General features: G+C 42.5%; 1 long non-coding RNA gene across 6 annotated transcripts in view; it reads left to right on the top strand.

Moving 5' to 3' along the window:
- Nucleotides 1–21,255, top strand: part of LOC100739688 — a 162,684-nt gene that overhangs the window by 124,939 nt on the left and 16,490 nt on the right. For 5 of the 6 annotated variants that reach the window (XR_304761.3, XR_002346572.1, XR_002346570.1 and 2 more), the window contains exon 6: nucleotides 2,324–2,548. This is a non-coding gene — a long non-coding RNA (uncharacterized LOC100739688). Of the gene's footprint in view, nucleotides 1–2,323; nucleotides 2,549–19,277; nucleotides 19,383–21,255 lie in introns of all 6 variants that reach the window. The other variant, XR_002346573.1, reaches the window with a different exon arrangement.

The raw sequence follows: 21,255 nt of genomic DNA, 5'->3' as shown, positions 1-21,255 counted from the left end.
TGGTCCTAACGACTGTGAACATGTTAGCAAGTTTCTTCTCTCTTTTTTTCCCCTCTACACTTGTACTTCACTTATTTTGGTTTAAAATATTTGATCGCATCAGGTGTACCCCTTTTGCACCCTGCTTCCTTCACTTAACACCATTTGAAATGCTTTTTTTCCATTTAGTGTCATTAAAAATACTTTGAAAATGTCTTTTTGATGGTTATGTATGCTTCCATCTTCTGGTTATGTCGTAAGCCCTATTGTTGTATAACTTGCCTCTGTCTTTTTGTTTTTTTTTTTTAAGTAATCATAGCAAATGAGTGATGGTAGTCTTTGCGTGTAAATTACCAGCTGCAATTTTGGTGATTCCATTCGGGTGCATTGCCAGACGTGGACTTACTGAGCTAAAGGGTAGGACTCTTTCACAGACCTTGAAGCATGTGGCCACACTGTTTTTGCAGAAGGACTGTGACAATTTACACGGAGGGTTTTATCGTAAGACTCTTCTGGGAACAGAACAGGATTTGCTAACTCTGGAGAGAACCACTTCTTGAAAAATCTGGATGAGAATTTCAGGCTTTGTAAACCAGATGGATTTTAGGTTTCCCTCACACTCTTTGTGTTCACTGACCTTCTAGTCTCCTGCAGTAAGTGTAAGCATGGCATTGGGAAAATTCCAGACTGTGTCCATGGAGCTCAGAGCCGACAGTAAAGGGAATTCTGTGCATTCCTGGGACAGAGCTGCTGAGGGGAGGGGGTGTCAGGCCAGGGGCCAGCCCACTGTACAGGAGGAGAATACTTGAGACACTCAAGGGAGAGGTGACACTGTGGGGAAGAGTGGACCAAAGCCTTAGAGGTTCCAGATTTTAAGGTCAGTGGGCTCTCCTGGTGTTCATTTAAACAGGACCCATATTGTCTTTGATGGACATTATCACAAACAAACACTTTTTGTCTGTTTTATGCACGAGGGGTCTATTTGATTTGGAAGGGGGCTCCTCTGAGGCCCCTTTCTACATTGACATTTTCTGGGTTTATAGGTAGGTTTTTACTATCCCATTTGATGGATAGGTAAATCAAGGCATTCACAGAGAGCTGGCTTTGCACTTTAGTAGCTGAGTGATTTGAGGCAAGTTAAGTTTTCTGAGCCTCCATTTTCTCATTTCTTTCTTTCTTTCTTTCTTTCTTTTTTTTTTTTCTTTTTAGGTCCGCACATGCAACATATGGATGTTTCCAGGCTAGGGGTCCAATCGAAGCTACACCTGCCAGCCTACGGCATAGCCACAGCAAAGCCACAGCCACAACAACACAGGATCTGAGCCGCGACTGCCACCTACATCACAGCTCACCACAATGCCGTATCCTTAACCCACTGAGCGAGGCCAGGGATCGAACCCGCCACCTCATGGTTCCTAGTCGGATTTGTTTCCTCTGAGCCATGACTAGAACTCCCATTTTCTCATTTCTAAGGTGGGAGGGATAGTGTCCACTCAGCAGGGCTGTTATGAGGATGGGAACCAAATGCCAACTTCTTGACTCGAGGCCAGGCTCAGGCTTTGGGAATTAGCATCTAAACCACATTTGCCAAATTCTGACTTTCTCTTTCTCTCCCAGGCTGGCCCCACACTTGTCATGATTAATTGATTAATTGTCATGATCAATTTAGGCATAGACGAGGAAAAGAAATGTGTGCATTGATTGTGTAGCCAGTGGAACTTCGGGTCTGTTGGGACAGGCGGCTTTGTGAGCTGTGGTGTAGGTCGCAGACGTGGCTTGGATCTGGTGTTGCTGTTGGATCAGCCGCAGCTCCGATGAGACCCCTAGCCCAGGAACTTGGATGTGCCATGGGTGTGGCCCTAAAAAGAAAAAAAGAAAACAAAACAAACAAAAAAAAACATGCAGCTTCACCGTGGTGATCTTTCATAATAGCAGTGTTTCTTTTGTAGCCTGGGAGAAAAAAACCTTTTGTCCCTTCTGTTAAGGAACTAAAATCTGGTCCCACAGAGTCTCTTGCAAACTTTCCTTGCTTCCCAACTTGATCCTAACATGCTGTGTGATTTTAGGAATCCCTCATTACCTCTCTGGACCCCTCCTTCCTGTAAAAAGGGGGATTGGGTCAGGTGACATTAATGGATCTTTCAGCTCTGCAGTTTTTAAATTCTATCAGGATTTAGGAGTAAAAAACTTTCTGCAGAAAAAAAAAATGACCATCATCCAAAGTTGGCCACTTGGGGTCGCTAGTGATCTGAGAGACTAGCTGGTGAAGGCGTAAGAGCGTGTGGCACTTCAGCGAAGAGATTCTGGGTGGGTTATGAAATTTTCTTTTTGTCTCTTCCTTCAGCTCCAAGATTCATCTGAAGGCGTGATCACATCCTCAATGTTGAGTGGACTATGAACCGGCTGCCAGAGACAGGGTTCCAAGCCGGGCCAGGCCCATCCCAATGCCCACCCGAAAAGACGGGACAGAGGAAAGAAAGAAACAAAATCCTGGGGCTCCATTGGCTTTCTTTTTGACTCCAGCTGAAGTTGCTGCATAGTGTGGCCTTGCCAGTCCTCGCCTTGAAAAGTAGGTCTTGCGAAGTGAAACTGCGTGGCACAAAACATGCCTTAGAGAGGCGGGGTAAACCTTTGTCTCCAAGAGTCAGGAGTTAGCAAAGGCAGATGCACGGGAAAAATTCCCGCCCAGGAGCTGCTGGGTGTCCCTCCTGGCAGTTTTCCTGGTGGGCCAGTGGTTGAGGTGGAGGAGGGGCAGCCCGGGAGGTCCCTGCAGAAAACAGGGAGGGATCACTGAACAAGAAAGAAGTAAAATAAAACAAAGATCTAAAAAGCTCAGGATCCGCCCACGCAGGGGACAGGGTCCCAGCAGCATACTTAGCGCAGGCCAGGCCCCTCTGGAAAGTTGGCTGAACCTTGCCCTCTGGGCACAAGGAAAAGCAGCTCTCCTGCCAGGACCGCTGTATAAACATCCTTTTCCTACAGGATCTCGTGGCTTGGGGTTCCAGTGGAGGGCAGGGAAGGTGTCCTAATGCAGACAGATTTCAAACTCCCGCTGTCCCTTTTCAGATCATAAATTACTGTTAATTTTGTTTACACCCCAGCCCCCTTCCTCTCTTAATAGTTAGAGAAAGAGCAATCACGACAAAATCAAGGCTCCAAGGGGTATATGGCAGCCCCGCTCCGCTGGCTGAGAAGCAGCCAAGTGTTGCCTCATCCTGCACTTCCCTGCAACAAAAGTTAAATATTTATGTACCACAGGTGCCTCGCCTTGCCTCCTGCAATATCCTTTTGTAGTTTTGCTGTCAGGGAGCAGTGCGAGAGCTTCCATTTCTGTTTAACTGGAAAGGGAAACTTGGTTTGTTTGTTCCCTTTCTCTCCCTCCTCCAACTCCAGGAGGCTCCATGAGCCAGGCTGGGAGGCCTGGGGTGGAGGCTGCTGAGAAGTCGACCCAGGATCTGTGTGGTTTCTCCTTGTTCAGGCATCACCTTGTTTTGTAGTAAGCACTTCCCGGGGCCCTTTGCCCAAGCCATCCTTGCCTGAGAGGTATGCCCGAGCTTGAAGTTGGTTGGGTCTGGGTTTCAATTCTAGGTCAACCCACTTATTTAGCTGGTGACTCGCTCTCTTAGAGTCTCAGTTCTCATCTTTAAAATGGGGATAATAATAATATTTTCCTAAGAGAGTGGTTGGGAAGATGAAAAATAGTGTATAAAAAGTGACTGAGGCCACGTGAGATTTTGGTAAATGCCAGGTCTTCTAAAACATTTTTGTTGAAATGTAGTCAATTTACAAAATTATGTTTGTGTTGGGTATACAGCAAGGTGTTTATATATATGTGTGTGTGTGTGTATATATATATATATATACACACACACTTTTTAGTGTCAGGTATACAGCAAAGTTATATATATATATGTGTGTGTGTGTGTATATATACACTTTTTAAGATTCTTTTCCATTATAAATTATTATAAGATGTTGAGTACAATGCCCTGTGCTGTACTGTAGGTTTTTGTTGGTTATCTATTTTACATGTAGTAGTATGTACATGTTAATCACAAATTCCTAATTTATCCTTCCAGGCCCTCTCTCCCCTTCAGTAACCATAAGTTTGTTTTCTATGTCTGTGAGTCTATTTATGTTTTGTAAATAACTTCATTTGTATCCTTTTCTTAGATTGCACATATAAGTGCTATCATATGGTATTTGTCTTTCTCTTTCCGGCTTACTTTCACTTAGTATGATGATCTCTAGGTCCTTCCATGTTGCTGCAAATGGCACTGTTCCATTCCTTTTTATGGCTGAGTAATATTCCACTTTGTATATGCACCACATCTTCTTTATCCATTCATCTGTCAGTGGACACTTAGGCTGCTTCCATATCTTGGCTGTTGTGAATAGTGCTGCTATGATCATCGGGGTGTAAATGCCAGTTCTTGCTTCTTTCTTGATTGTGTTTCCAAGATAGTAGCCATCACCCACATGTGGCTATTGAGCACTGGAGAAGAGCTGGAAGTTAAAATACACAAAGGATTTCAAAGACCTAACAAAGAAAAAAAATTTTTAAAAATCTCATTACTAATGTTTCATACTGATTACATGTTGGAATGACAATCCATTCTAATAATGGATTAAATAAATACATTTTTAAAGTTAGCCTTCATTTTACTCTTTAAAAGTGTGGATATGGGAAGAGTTTAAATGATGCCTGTGGCTTGTATTTGGGGCATCCATTATATTTCCATCAGGCTGCCTTGCTCACCAATTCCTCTATTCAAAATTGTTCCTTTCTTCAAAGCCTAGCTCAAGCTTTCCTGTCTTCATGAGGCAGTAAGGTCAATCTCTTCCTTCTCTGAAATCTGCTGGAGGTTTTGTTGTTGGAGAAAGTCACAACGTGGGTGTTTGTCAGCTGAATTCCAGCAGGAGAAGCATGTAAAGTGTTCAGCCCAGGGCTTGACAAATTGTAAACCGATACATGTTATCATCCTATTTTTCTTGCTATTTTCATTAGCGTCTGGATACTAAGTTCAGTACTGGTTATATGCTGTCTCAGATTCTTCTTCGGTTCTTTCTTGTGTGTTTAGTTTTGCTGAATATGACATCTTAGAGGACAGAGACCACATCACCTATCTCCTGGGTCTGTCCTTAACCCACAGAGCCATGCTAGGCACAGTGAATTCCCTCCCATGGTCATCCACGGACAAAGGCAGAGCCTATTGACTGAATAGCTTGGCTTCTTAGAGTCACTGACATTGCTGCTTTTACTCCACAGATACTTGCTCTTCCTGGAAAGCTTTCTTCATTTCCCTTCTTACTTCATCGAGCTAATTCTTTTGCATCCTAAAAAATATTAATAGTTGTTAAGTACCAGTAGCACTTCCTAGGTGCTCCCTCCCACTCTAAATATAGTTTACAGCTGCCCTGTAAGGTATTATCATTCCTCTCACTTTACCGATGAGGTAACTGGGGCACCGAGAGATTAAGGAACTCATCCAAGTTACCCAGTTGATAAGTGGTAGGGGTGGTGTTCAGACTCAGGTGGTTTGGAGTTCCCATTGGGACTCAGCAGTAACAAATCCGACCAGTAACCATGACGATGTTTGATCCCTGGCCTTGCTCAGTGGGTTAAGGATCCTGGGTTGCCGTGAGCTGTGATGTAGGTCATAGATGCAGCTCAGACCTAGTGTTGCTGTGGCTGTAGCATAGGCCGGCAGCTGAAGCTCCGATTTAACCCCTAGCCTGGGAACTTCCATATGCCGCAGGTGCAATCCTGGAAAAAAAAAAAAAGGCAAAAACCTCAGGTGGTTTGGTCCTAGACCCCTTGGTGTACTGTATCTCCAGGCTCAGTGTTACTTTCACCAGGGGCCCCTCTGGAGCCCTTCTCCGAATCTTAACTTATTCCTTTTCCCTCTCCATCAGAACTTTGTCATAACTCTTACATCCTAGATTAGAATCCCTGGTTTGTTTATTTATTTATTTATGTTTTAATTTATATTATTATTTTTTGTCTTTTTGCCTTTTCTAGGGCCGCTCCTGTGGCATATGGAGGTTCCAGGCCAGGGGTGGAATTGGAGCTGTAGCCGCCGGCCTTTGCCAGAGCCCGCGACTTTGAGCTACACCACAGCTCATGGCTACGCCAGATCCTTAACCCACTGAGCAAGGCCAGGGATCGAACCCATAACCTCATGGTTCCTAGTCGGATTCATTAACCACTGCGCCACGGCAGGAACTCCCCGAATCCCTGGTTTACAATCAGTTCCCCTCATTGACCTGAAATCTCCCCAAGAAACTCAGCACCTGAGGCCTACTGAGCCCTTTGTGGGTATCCCAGGGAAGAAGGAGCATGGCTTCAGGTGACAAGTTCTGCGAGCCTCCCAAGAGGTGGGTCTAACAGATTTTCTCTTCCATGTCATCATCCTGTTATTTTTTCATTCCACTTATAGCAATCTTTAACCATCCTTTTTTTTTTTTTTTTTTTCTACTTGATTTAAAAAAACCCCTTTCTCCCAAGAATGAAGGTGGGGAACTTATCCATCTTATTCACTGCTTCACTCCTATGCCTGGCACAGAATGTATGTTTCAGTCAATATTTGTTGAGTTGTATAAATGAATGAATGAATTCACTGAGTGTCTACTCTATGTGCCAGGCACTGTGAAAATACCACGGTTCTTGCCTTCATGGTTTATAAGTTTATGGTGTGACAGTGATGGTGGGGAAGGTGGGGCCGGAGGCAACAACAACATAGAGGTAGAGAAAGGACAGGAAAGGACTTAGCATGCAGGGCTGCGGGAGTCCAGAAAGGATTCCTGCAGGAAGTGACAATGGAGAAGAGACCCAGTACATCAACGGGAGACAGGCAAGCTGAAGGGGAAGGTGAGAGATGAGCGATGGGGGAGATGGGAAGTGATTCCAGGTAGGGGGGTGGAGAGTGGGAAAGGTATGGCAGAAAGTATGACAAGTCCATTGGGTGCAAAGTGTGGAAGGAAGTGTCCTGAGAAATGAATCAGGATACCTGGCAATGTTGTACTTTCTCTTCACAGATTCCTTTCTCCACCTCCAGCCACCTAGGTTGTCCTTTTCATCTTTGTTTCTGGCTTGACTAGGTTTAGTGAATGGTTTCTGTAGACAGAGTTTGCATCGCTTCACTTGCTCAGGAAGCCGCAGCACTCCCAGTTGCCTATGTTATCATAATTCCCTACAGTTATCTCATGATCTACCCTTTTCTGTCTATTTTTTGCATGAGTTATCATTTGATCCTCACAATAACTAGCTGAGTTCTCTCAATTCTCAGCCTAGACCTCAAACTTGGCTGTTATCCGTCCCTTACCTCCATCCTATCATGATTCTTATAATTTTATGACTCTTCTTTGCTCTTCCCTGCACAGATGCTCGATCTGCCAATGAATTTGCATCCCTCTCTCTATGTATTTCATTTAAGAACCTCCCAAGTCAAAAATCCACTATCTGATGAATACTTAGAGGGTAGAACAATATAATAGTTATACTCAGATCTGTTCTGGGAGGTCAAGGGTATGTGTTCTTAGATTTTATGTTTTGTGTACTTCCGTTGTTGTACCTTGTTGTAGACTGTCTATTATGTATTTGGAACGATCCTACTCTTTAGAAATTTCTTCTCATAGAGCATTTTGATGTGTCTACCTAAGGCATCTGTCCTCTGGTCTTGGTTCTAATGTTGGTCTGTCAGGCACAGAATAAAAGAGTAACTAAATGCATCTGTGGCATACTTTTTTTTTTTTTAAAGAAGCTATAACTTTCTGTACATTATTAAAACAATGTCATAATAGTGTTGATAGTTGTAAGAAATAGGTGGTGGTGGCTGTCTTTTTGCAGGGAGGAGGGGTACAAGCATGGATGGCTTTATGCCCGGGGCATATCCAGATGTGGTCCAGTGACCTTGATCAGGAACTTGCTTCTCACCTGTGAGCCACTGTCAACACCCAGCAGTGAGGCCGACAGCACATCCATCAGTATCAAAGGGTTATTCTTTAGTAAAATACCCAGTGAGGAGGCAAAGGTGAAACCACTGCCATGAAGGGAATTGGGGGTGGAGTATATCCAAGTCACATGACTCCCTCCCACACCTATCCCCAAATGCCACAATGGGGGGTCTCCCCCCCAAGACAATAGGCATGCTGGGATGTGATAGTCAGATATGGGGAAGGGCTCCTGGAAGGGAAATTTGGGGGCGCTCAGGGGTCTAAGAGACACACAGCTACCCAGACTCCTCAACACAGGAATTGAACACTGTAGGAAAATTTTACTGAGATCTGAACTCAGCACTCCTGCACCCTAGCTAATCTTAGAACGCAAAGTGAGGACATGAGTGAGGAAGAGAATGGAATTTCCTTCCTTTTAGCAGAACAGAGATCTCAAAGCACCTAAATGGAAACAAATCAGTCCATTTCATTTCCTTTAAATTCTATTTACACTCCCTGCATTCAGAATTCAAGCAATGCAGTCTCCTAAGACCCTTTTGTTATGAAAGGCATCTGAATTCAAGATGACAACTGATTTGTAGGGCTTTAGCCAGAGGAAGTGAATCTGAGCAAACAACCCCGGATGCTGTCATTCTGTTTGCTAAAAATTATATTTCGATTTCTGTTTCTAGTCGGCTCTTGGGCAAAACAAATGCATAATTAAGAACTTCACCTCTGACAGCTTGGCTCTCCTTTCTTTTTCCTTTTAACACAAATAGGAAATTTCCATTCTCGTATAGTAATATCAAGATACCCTGCTACATTGAATCAACTGGTAGGTTTTGAAAATAAGCATAGCAAACCATATAAAAATACGAAAATCCACTTTTAGGGTTTTAGATTCATGCCGTTTAATTGTTCGTCTATTTCCATGATAAGGTGAACGGGTCCTGTGTCACCGGAGGGACTGTATCCTGCTGTTTTTTTCCCATCCTCATTTACAATGATTATGTTATCAGGCTAGCCAGGCAAAAGGGTGGAGCAACTATAATTTCAAAGCAGGATTAGGTTGAAATAACGAGGTCACCAAGTTGTGGTTACCAAGGCAACGTCACATCTAAGAATATGGGATGCTTCTAGGAGATGAGGCAAAGCCTGGAGCCTTTTTTCCCTCTTTGCACAAAAATCACTCACTTCCCAGATAAAAATTGCTTATTAATTGCTTTTAAATACATCTATTCTTTATTTTTAGGAAACAGTTTTTAAAATATAACCTTGATTTAACGTTTTAATTTTTATTATTTTTGTAGCCAGTAATACACGTCAGGATGATCAACTGGATCTTTGTTTACGTCGCCTTTGGGAATTATGTTTACTTTCTTTTCTTCCAATGTTTTCCTTTCTTTCTTTCCTTCCTCTCTCCTCTGTCCCTCACTACCCTTTCTTTCTCTGCTAATAGTGCAGAGAAAAGACATGGAACGAAAAGAGAAACATTGAAAGTTGGGTGCTCTGCTCCGATTTTGAGATCTACAAAATTGTGATCAGTGACGAGCGCTATACCCTGCGCCCAGCATACGCATTCCATACCCCCTGGCCACCTGAAACGTACTGAGCTCAAGAGAGACTAACCTTTGGTCTGCATTGTCTCTCCTTGAAATTTCAATCCTTATTTTAAATTATGGACCATGGAGGCAAAGCAGCCAAGGGGGAGAAGATCCAGCCGTGGGTGTTTCTGATCAATATTAGCTATGGGTCCCAACCAATTCCTTTTTCCTTTGAACTTGTTTCTGGCGTCTGAATTTTCTGATAATGGCTTCAAGTGTTCTTCATCTTAGTTTCTTTTCTTTTCTTTTTTTTTTAAAAAAGGAGGCTTATTTTATATGGGCTCATGTTGGTGCGGCACAGATTTTGCTTAGGTCTTTTTTTTTAATTTAAAGAACATTTCTGACCTAGTGTTGAATCAGTGGATACGGAGATAGGAACCATCCGTTCCCTCACATGACAGCACGACTGCCCTTTAGGGCATGTTAGCTGTTCACCTTTTGCCCTGGTTTTGCATAAAGAGGAGGAAGTGTGCCGGCAAACAGAGCCCTGTTCCTGCGCCAGTGTTTCTACCTCCTGGACCTCGCGTCAGAGGAGCCGCATTGTCTTCAGTCTTGAGCCTGTGGTGATGGAAAGCTTATGGGTTTCAGAGCCTGCCTGGTCCATGTTTGAAGTGTTGCTGTGTGACCGTGGACAGGTGAAATCCCCTCTCTGATGTTCTCCCCAGCACCCGGTAAGGACTGAACAAGATGTCCTGGGAATGGCTCTTAGCTCAATTTCTGACACCTGTAGGACCTCAAAAACACCCTCAGTTTCAAAAATAATAAGAATGTCTATGAAGTTCACGTCTATCCTCCCTATCACCCATATTATCTTCAGAGGTTTTCCTAAAATATAAATCAGACGAGATCATCTCCCTGCTGTACTGGGTTCATGTCCATGTGCAATCTGTGAATGTGACCATATTTGGAAATGGGGTCTTTACAGATGTAATTACACCAAAATGAAGTCATACTGGATCAGTGTGAGTCCTAAATTCAATATGACCAGTGTCCCTGTAAGAAGAGGGACATGTGGGCACAGAGACACAGACACACAGAGAGGAGAAGGCCATGTGGTGAGAAAGCGGAGATTGGGGTAATGCGTCTACAAGCCAAGGAAAGGCAAAGACAGCTAGCAACCACCGGAATTTGGGAAGAGGCTGGGGAGGGTCCTTCCCTAGAGCATCTGGAAGGAGCATGGCCCGTGGACACCTGGCTTTCAGACTTTTAGCCTTCAGAACTGTGAGGAAATAAATTTCTGTTGGTTTAAGCCATACCATTTTTTACAACTTGTTACAGCAGCTCGAAGAAACTAATACACACGGTTACAGTCATGCTGTGGCTCTCTCTGTCATTAGAATGAGGTCTTGAGTCCCTAATCCGGCTCAGGTCCCCCAGATCTGCTCCCTGATGGTCTCTCCAGCTTCATCACTCTCCATCCTTTCCTCTGAACTTAATGTCTTTCAGTCTCTCCCAGCACAGCTCTCTCTTTCCCGGAACCCTCTCTTAGATACTATCTGCCCATCTCTTCTTGGAACAAGTCTTACTCTCCCCAGTCACCTGGTTACCGCCCACGTATCTTACAGGTATCAGTTCGAACATCCCTACCTCCAAGGTTCTTCCCCAACACCAAGACTGCTGTAAGCCCCTCCAAGTACTTCTCAGAACCATCAACATTCGTCTAGTTACTTACATCCAAGGTTGTATTCTCAGTGGACCCTGATCTCAAGGAGGTCAGGACCTGTCTTTGTTCTTGCTTACAGCTGAGATCCTATGACACAGGACCTGGCATCATATAGGCTCACAGTTAGTGTGAACTGAGTGATCGAATGAATGAGTGAATGACTGAATACATGACTGCTTGGCATGAGGTTAAAACTCAGTAAGATTTGGTGAGACATCAAAATGCTGCGGATGGGGTCGGAGATAAAGTTGTAGCAAATTTTCAATCTGAATTGATTACCATTATCTGAAAGTGATAGGAATTTTGATTGTTTTTATGAAATATAAACCCAAAATTCCTCCTTCCTCCCATTTCATTGTCTCCTTTTATTTAAACATTAATATATGTTCATGGTAAAAAATGAAAACTTCTCAGTGAAAAGTAAGTTTTCTTTCTATCTCAAAACTATGTCTCCTGTCTTTTCCCACATAATTATTTGAGTTAAATAATAATAATAAATATTATGAAATTAAAGTAAGTATTAAATAAAAATAATAAATCATTATGAGTGAAATATTTCAAGCATATAAAATGTGTATTATACATAATATTCTGCAGTTTGCTTTATTCACTTAAACTATATCTTAGAATTCACTTCGTATTGGCAGGGGTAGCTATATCTCATTTTTTTTAATTGGCTGCAATTTGCTTAATTTATTTAACTAGCCCTCAAATGCTGGAGATTTACATGGTTTCCTTTCCTGCCTTTTGGTATTACAAAAAATTCCATAATAAGCCTTTTTGTACATGACTCTTCATGAGAATATAACTCTAGCATAAGTTTCTAAAGGTGATATTGTTGTGCCCTTGAAAACATTATATGGTCAGACTAACCCGACCACAAATGTATGAGGCCAAGTGATCAATTGCAGAATGAGAATAATTTTGATTTAAAAAAACTTTAAGGTATTGATAAAGTATAAATAGAAAGTGAAATGGCTATTTAGTGGATTGTTACAGGTTATTATTATTATTATTTTTTGTCTTAGAGCTACTTATTTCTTTTTCCAACTTGGGTCAACAGATTCCAAGCAAGCGGCATCTTGACAAATCCTGAAATTAATATTCCATTTTCTTGCTATTGTCAACCATATGGTTAATTCTGATATTGGCTAGGTTTTTAATGAAGTACATTAAACAGAAGAATCAAATTAGGATAAAAAAAGGAAGTAATGGCCTAAAATAATTTTTTTTTTTTTTTTTTTTTTTTTTTTTATGGCTGCACCTGTGGGGTATAGACGTTCCTGGGCCAGGGTTTGAATCAGAGCTACAGCTGAGGCCTACACCACAGCCAAGGCAACATGGGATCCGAGCCGCCACCTGTGACCTATGCCACAGCTTGCTTCAATGCCAGATCCTTAACCCACTAAGCGAGGCCAGGCATTGGACCCAAATCCTCATGGATACTATGTTGGGTTCTTAACCCACTGAGCCACAATGAAAACTCTGTCATTTTACATTTTAAAAAACTAAACACAAGCAAAATCTTAACTTGAATTTCAGGAAGATTTAGGTAATCATTGTGAATTTATTATGCTGGTCAGTAGTATATGTGTTAAGATGCTTTAAAAAATGAGCCTGGGAGTTCCTGTTTTTGTTCAGTGGTAATGAATCTGACTAGTATCCATGAAGATGCAGGTATGATCCCTGGCCTTGCTCAGTGGGTTAGGGATCCAGTGTTGCACAAGCGGTGGTGTAGGTCATAGAGGCAGTTCAGATCGTGCATTGCTGTGGTTATGGTGTAGGCCAACAGCTGCAGCTCTGATTTGACCCCTAGCCTTGGAACTTCACTTCAGCCCTAAAAAAAAAAAAAAAGACTTTCACAGAATTAGAAAATTCGTAGAACCAAGATTGTTATAACATACACAGCATGATTTTGAAGACTTGAGTTATTTATAAGTCAGAAGAAGAAGGACTTATAATTCAAGATATAGTGCAGCTTTCTTAGCGATAGCGGAATAAAAAGTACCTATAAAAATGACTAGTTTTGAGCACTAGCTGTCCTAGGAATTTAATTCAATAGTCATTTATTAAGGACTTATGGAGTGTGTAGTTTTAAAGACTATAAGACAGATGACTTTTAACTGGAAGGAACTGGAACTTACCATCTAAGACAACCATTTCTAAGGACAACACTGCTTTATTCTTCAGAATTTCCCCCTGGAAAAGAAAAGTGGGGCTGTGTATTGCTAGAAAACATTTTACCTGAAACAGTGTGTAACCTTTTATCCAGTAATTTCAGTTTTGGAAATTTATCCTAAAGGAGACAATCTTAGGTGAGAGAGGGAGAAGGGGGAGAGAGAATGAGGGCGAGAGAGAGAATGTGCCTATATCACTCTCCAAAAGTTTGTTTTCAGGTTGTTTTTGCAACCAAACGTGACCTGGCTTCTTCCTGCCCTGCGCCTTGGAGATCAGGATGATACTGGGCGATGTTCTGACTTTTTGCCTCCTGCTTTTTTCTTTTCATGAAGCTTCTTTTTTTACATGTCAATCCAGATGAAATCCAGCTCTTTCCTCAGTACTCGAGGGAAAATCCGCCCCCCCTAAATCTTATCTAAGAGCCAGGATTCATGGGGACAGGTGCACCACAAACCATGTTCTGCCCTCCATAGTTTTTTGGCCACCCTGTGCTCAGGGCTCCTCTTATAGCCCACCTAGCACCCACCATCACATCCTGCCTGCCTCTCTCTCTTCACTCCTTCCTTCTCGTTCTTCTATTCACTCACTCTCTCTCTCAGAACAATGAGAAAGTCCATTTCCTATTTCAGTGAGGGCAGTTAACTCCTCTTCTTTAAAGGTTTGGGGGCCAATTTCCATAGATCCCTAAAGTATCAGAGCATCCCAAACTTTTCATAAGTGTTTTCCCCAAATAAAGTTGCTCTCCTAAAAGAAATTTTGTTCTATATGTTTAAATAATATTTTTGTTTTTATACCTCTTTCTGTATTTTTGGCATAGTAGTAAACATTTGAAAACAATTTAGATGGCCAGAAATAGGAGAATGGTTGAATAAATTATAATCATACTTTTATTGACTATTATACTGTCCTAAAATTTTTGTTTGTAGAGATAATTGTCCGTCCGTCCATCCATCCATCCATCCATTTATTCAGTCAGTAAGTGTTTACTGAAGTCCTATCATGTCTTACGAGCTGTGTTACACACTGGAATTAGAGTAGCATGAACAGAAGAGACAAAATCTCTGTTACCATCTAACAGGAGGATAAATATAAAACAAATAGTTTTATATTCACAAATGAAGTACAGTTGCGACAGGTGCTATAAACCAGCAGTGCCAGGTGCTGAGAAATTGCAGAAGAGCTGAGCTGGAGGAAGTAAACTTTGGAGGTCGTATCTGAAACCCTGTTGCCTAGGCAAGTAAGGAGTAGGTGGTGGTAGGAGAGTTCCAGGCCAAGGGAACAGCATGTGTAAAGGTCCTGGGGTAGAAAGAAATAAGATGAGTTTGAAGAACAGAAAAATGCTGGAATATAGAGAGCAAAACAGGGATGATGTAAAATATACTTTAAGAAGGTGCTGCAGTGAGAACATGCAGAACTTTTGGAGCTGCATTAACAAATTTGGATTTTTGTCTTAAAAATAAGGGGAGGCCATTGAATGTTTTAAGCAGCATAAGCAGCAGGGTGACATGAGATTTGGGTTTCAAAAGATTATTCTGGCCACAGTATAGAATGAACTGCTAGAGGTCAGGAGTCGATAAGGCCAAGCCCACCGAGGTGTTATTAAAGATGCTCTGACAAGAGATGAAGGTGGTTTGCCAATTAGTCAAGCCAGACATACCTGGGAGTCGTCTTTGTTACACACACTCCCCCTGCTGCAGAATCCAATCCCCAACTCTTATCAATTCCACTTCCTAAATGCATCTCAACTCATCTTCTTTCTTCCTTCTCCATTGCTTGTGTGAACATTTTACTGGTACCGATATTACTAGCTAACAGAGTCTCTAGAATATGAATCTGACCTTATTCTAAGTAGTTATTTAGGCAACAACAACACGACAACAGCACAACTAATATTTTGGTAGCCACAAGAGGTCCTCAGCTGAGGTATCCTTTTCCTTCTGGGCACATGATAGGATTGTATTTCTTCAACCCTGTGTAATTGGATGAGGCCATGTGACTACTGCGGCTAAGGAATTTTGAGTGGAAGTGTGACATATCATCTATAATGTGGAATAGCTACTTATTGGTGTAAGACCTTCTGGGTTCTCACCCCCTCCAACAAGGCAAACAGCAACATTCAAGATGATGTTGATGGTCAGCCTGGGTCCTTGAGTGATGTGCTGAGCAAAAATTCCTTTTAGAGCCATTCAGTGTGTAACATGAAAAGGAAATCAGGAGTTCCCGTCATGGCTCAGTGGTAATGAGCCCAACTAGTACCCATGAGGATGCAGGTTTGATTCCCAGCCTCGCTCAGTGGGTTAGGATCCAGCGTTGCCCGTGAGCTGCGGTATGCATCTCAGAGGACTCGGATTTGGCATTGCTGTGGCCGTGGCATAGGCTGGCGGCTGTAACTACAATTTGACCCCTAGCCTGGGAATATCCATATGCTGCAGATGCAGCCTTTAAAGAAAAGAAAAAAGAAAAAGAAATCAATCCGACTTATTTTAAGCCACTGAAATACTGAGGTTGTTTGTTAACGCAGCACATCCTAACTTGTCCTGACAGAAGTGCTGGTTAAACTCTTGCTATATCCCAGGAACTTAGGAAGTGCTTTGTCTGTGTCATCTCACTTAATTTTCATAGCAACTTTATGAAGTAAGCATGGTTATTGTCTTCATTTTTACATGAGGAAATTGAAACATTGAGCACGTTTGCCCAAGGCAGCAAGTTAGTGAAAAAGCTGGGATTCGAAGTCTGGCTCAACTAAGCTGCCTTTTTCTGATGGACACTGTGCAAGTCTTTAGAGTTCATAAAAGAAGAATGAAATACAGCTCTTGCCTTTGAAGATATTCCCAATTTATTTGGGAAGAGCGAGGCACGTATTTGTGAAAAAAACTTAAGTGACAAAATTAGCTGCAGGTCTCCTAATAAATAACCCAAGAAAAGGCATTGTGAACACACACTTTGACAGTAGTGTTCAGAGGGGGGATAGATAACTATGAGATGTGGGAATAGAAGAAGCCATCTGCACATGGGCACTGACCTTTACCATGAAGGAAAAATGGGAGTTTGGAGAAGATTTGAATAGACAAAATTTTATTTATTTATTTATTTACTTATTTATTTATTTATTTTTAGGGCCACACCTGCAGCATATGGAGGTCTCCAGGCAAGGGGTCGAATTGGAGCTGTAGCCACTGGCCTACACCACAGCCACAGCAATGCCAGATCTGAGCCACGTCTGCGGTCTACACCACAACTCATGGCAATGCCAGATCCTTAACCCAGTGAGCAAGGCCAGGGATCGAACCTGTGTCCTCATGGATGCTAGCCAGATTTGCTTCCGCTGAGCCATGAAGGGAACTCCAGAATAGGCAAAAATTTTAGTTGAGGTTCTCTAGAAATATAAGTTCCAAGAGGATACATATTTTTACTCTCTCTGAATACTTGTCAAACTTTCTAAACATTTTAGGAACTAAATCATAAGAAATGACAACAAATAAAATACCCTACTACAAATAAAATGTCTTACTACAAATAAAATGTCCTAACTAGATTAATACTTTCCATTCTTTATTGGACAGCAATGCTTGACTTCCCTTTGGCATCTCATACCCAATCTGTCCAAACCTGATTCTCCTTGATTAATGATGTCAATTTCCACCCAACCAGTCAAGATAAAAATCTCGCCATCCATTTCTCCTCTCTTCCTTTATTCTCCCTATTTAATTAGCCAATGTATTCTACAATTCTAAATCAAAATTGTCTTTCTGATTTACTCCTGTTTATTCCTCTTGCTGATACTTCAGGTCAAGCCAGAATCATCTCCTACCTAGACCATTACAAAAGCGTCTATAAATGTCTTTCTCTCTTCTCTCTCATCCTCTACACAGCCCCCAGTGATCCAGTCTCACTCAATTGCTCCCCTGATTTAAAATTTCCCTTGGCCTTCCACGTCAACTCCAGAATAACTCCATCCTCCTTCGCGTGGTAAACAAGATCCTGAGAACCTGTCCCTCTCTACCTTCCTGGTTTCTTTGTGTGTTGGCACTCCCACCCTGCTTACTCTTCAGGGACACGATCTGCACTCTGCACTCAAATACCTTGATGCCTTTGAATGCCGTTTCCTTATGGCAGAGTGTCCTTCCCCCGCTTCTCCAGCTGACCAGTTCCTGCTGGTCATTTATAACCCAAGTCAATGACGCTTTTTCTGGGAGACTTCCATGACTTTGATATAGGCGTTGTGGATCCCTTTGTCATGTCACATAACGTTTTCATTTATCTCAGTGTAAAACCTAACCCAGTATATTTAATTACTTGCTTCCAGACCTTCCTTCCCCATTAAGCTGCATGGTGTCTTCTTATTCTTTCAAGGAAGCACTTATCCCAGTGCCTTTATGTAGGCATTAAATATAATTCCTTAGGTTGTTATTGTGAGGAATTAAGCTCTTGTCTTGGTTTGATCTTACTGGTGAGAAGAAAGGAAGATGCCTACTCCATGCATTTCTCTTTAGGTCTTTCTAGTCATGGGGGAAGACTTCATGGACAAGGAAAAAGGGAATCAACACTTGAATGCTTTTCTCCGTTCTCAGTAGTAGAATTAGACCTTGTGTCTTTGACCAACAAATATAAGACATAGAATGGTTTGGCCAGAGTGTTCCAGCTAACAGCGCCCCCAGAATTACAGGGGTTCCAGACCACAGTTTCAGAAATCTTTGGTGTATGCCTTCACTTGTTGAAGTCTTTGGTATAAGAAGGGAGGTGTTCACAAAGAGGAAACAGTGGGTTCTGGGCTTTTCCCCTCGCTTTGTAGTTTCCTCTTAAGTGAAGGTGTCTTGCAGTCATGTGATCATCCACCCCTTAGCAGAAAAGCTCATTTTGCATGTACTGTATCTTGAATGTTTGCTATGTGTGTTGACTCTGCATGGCTTGGATAATTTAGATGTGGAACAAAACCTTAATTGAAACATTACCCTCCCACCTCCCCACAGAAGCCAAAGGATCATTTCATTACCTGATGTGTCTAGAATTCCCTCGGTTGGCAGGTGAGCACAGTTGATCTCTTAGACTAATGGCTGACCTTCTGTGTTTGTTCATTTTCATTTTCTTTTCAAACTAGTTTACACAGGAATGTAACATGGTGAAACAACTTGAACTTGCATCCAAAGTCCATTGCCCAATTCAGCAGTGCAGACATAGCCCCAGATCCCAGCCTCCTTCCCCAGTTGGAGATTCTCCGTAAATATTGCCTTTGCGTCTCTAGGCATTGCTATTCCTTGCTTTTCCAGTAAAATTGATTTTCCTTCGGATGAATCTCTCCTCTGTACTTACTCAGAGTCTCGTTGATGGAATATGGAGTTCTAAGGAAAAAAATATTATACATTCCATGTGGAAAAAAGCTCCAAGGCTATGATTATTTTTAACCATGTGAAGTTTCATGAAATATACAACCATTTTGGCCAGAATTTTGAGATAGAACAGGTGCTGGACTCTGTGATCGAGCCTCCAAAAGCATCCAGTCTGCTCTGGAGGTTATCTGTCCTCAAGGCAACCAAGTTTTCTTTCTTCATATTCCTTCTGCCCTCTTCTCCTTCCTCACCCTGGATTTTCAAGGGTTTGGTCCCAGCTCAGAGGTAGAATCAGGGGGGAATCAAGAGGGAGAAATAAACTGAGGGGCAAATGGAGCAAGTAAATTCAGCCAAACGTCCGAAAGATATACAGCATCGATAGCTTTTAAAAATATACCAGTAAAAAGCTATGTAAATAAATAATCTTTATAGCTGTCTAGAGCAGGAAAACAGTCTTATTTAGTAAGACAATATTTTTATTAGCTGGACTCCACCTAATATATATTTTTTAAAAGCAGCAGTGTATCTGAGAAACATCTAATAATTTGGCATTAATGACCAGCCACTGGGTATTTTTAAATAATTCCACAGATGAGCGGAGCTCCTTTCTTTATGAACTTTGGTGACGTGGCATTATGATGTTACGGCAGAAGAGATTAATAACAGCGCCTCGTTTCTGTTCCGCCACCATTAGAGGTGAGGTTACAGCCTGGTTCATTAATCTTTCAGATAAGAAATAAACGTGTTTTCCCTAACCTGTTAAGAGATTGATACCCTCGCTCCTGTTGCGTTTTGTTTATTTGGCATGTAAACTGTCTGGGCTTGTGGGCACCATACTTGATTTCTCACCTCGGGAGAAGATAATTTGGGATCTTTCACGTTTCCAAAGCCTGTCGTGCCGGAGCTGTTGAACCAGCTGACAAATGAGATGCGCCTGCAGTGCAGCTCCAGACGGGGGACGAGGCCACAGGGGGCTGGCAGTGGGAGCGGTGTGCTGGTTTATTAACAGACACTTTTCATTCCAGCGGTTAATGTTTTCGTGCACAAGATTACGCAGAACACAATCTGCATCTGGAAAGGAGACCCAGGGCTGCGGTGGGGTGGCTTCGTGGGGAGCGGCCTGGTCATGGTCCTTGCAAGTTCATGCTCCTGAGTTTCTGGAACTGGACTCTTTCTAGCAGTTGCGGTTTGTTTGCCTGTCTTCAGTTCCCTGTTGCCTGTAGAAGTCTCTCTCTCTCTCTCTCTCTCTCTCTATATATATATATATATATATATATATATGTATATTTTTAAAATTTAGGGTAAGAATTTGGGAACCCTGCCAGCTTATGTAACCTGTTGCATGCCCCTAGTCTAGTATGGAGTTGTGTTGCTGTGTCAATTACGTACAACTGTATGTCAGTTAATAACAGTAAAAATAACTAACTTGCATTGAGCGATTGCTTTCTGTCAGGCACTGTTCTAAAAGTTTTCATGGATTAATTGATTCCAGCCTCATGTCAAGGTGAGGCGAGTACCATGCCTCTCACCATGTCATAGACAAGGAAACTAAGGCACAGGGTGACTGGCCCAAGGTCCTTACTTAAGGGGAGAATCTCAGCAAGTGACCCTTCCACTCAAATAAAGGCAGCTGCAGGGCAGCCTGGGGTGTGGCTATCCCTCTGAGCTCTGGTGACAGGTACTTCACCCAGGTAGGGATGAGATCATTTGAGGGCCATTCAGATTTCATTTGTCCTGCTGGGCCTTAGAATCTGGCATTTAATATAATCACCTGTCGGGAGCGACTCCTTTGGCAACACAAAAATATGGCTCCTTGACTCCTAGCAGAAAGGTGTCTGCTGAGAATCAAGGCGTTTATCCCCGGGGCTGAGAATGCTTAGTCTCTTTCTCTGCCGTCGTTCCAAGCATCCTCACTCACTGGGTTTCTATAGCTCTGGGTTCCCGTGATAGCGACCATACAGATTGTGTAACAAGACAGTAAAGACATCGCTTCCTTTCCTCCTCCTTCTCCTCCTCCCCCAGTGCACTTTCTGTTAAAGGGCCATTGGGCTTGGAACTCTGTCCCATGGCTGCTGCTGTTCACCTGGCCTGCGCCTTTTCCTGGAAAGGCGAGAACCTATTGATAGTCTTCCTGAGCACAGGTGGCTGCCAACTTGACTGCAGTCTAAGATTCCCGCCTGCCCCAAAGTCATCAAACCTGCGATGCATTCTGTGCTGTAAAGAAACATCCCCTTGTTCCTCTTTGTCTCCCTCCCTTCCTGTGGTTATCATCAACAACTCTAAGGTTAGGCCATTATCAGTTTCCTGGCTGTGCGGGGCAGGGGACCCCACGGCAGAGCAGCGCTTCTGCAGCGTCTCAATTCTCCGGCCACGCCCCCACATTTTAACATCTCTGCGATTGTGATGTATCTTGCAATCAATGGCTCGCCAAGTTTAGATGGCACCATTTGTTTTTCTTTCTTAGAGATACATAAAATAATAGTGGGTGATAGTAATTGATGGTAACTTCAGTTCAGTGAAATGTACTATCAGGTACTTGAAGACGGGGCGGGGTGGGCAGAGTCTCTTA

The sequence above is a fragment of the Sus scrofa genome, chromosome 8 (genome assembly GCF_000003025.6).
Source record: "Sus scrofa isolate TJ Tabasco breed Duroc chromosome 8, Sscrofa11.1, whole genome shotgun sequence".
NCBI classification, from domain to species: domain Eukaryota; kingdom Metazoa; phylum Chordata; class Mammalia; order Artiodactyla; family Suidae; genus Sus; species Sus scrofa.
Note: the sequence above shows the minus strand (reverse complement) of the source record. Positions and strands in the feature narration are given on the sequence as shown.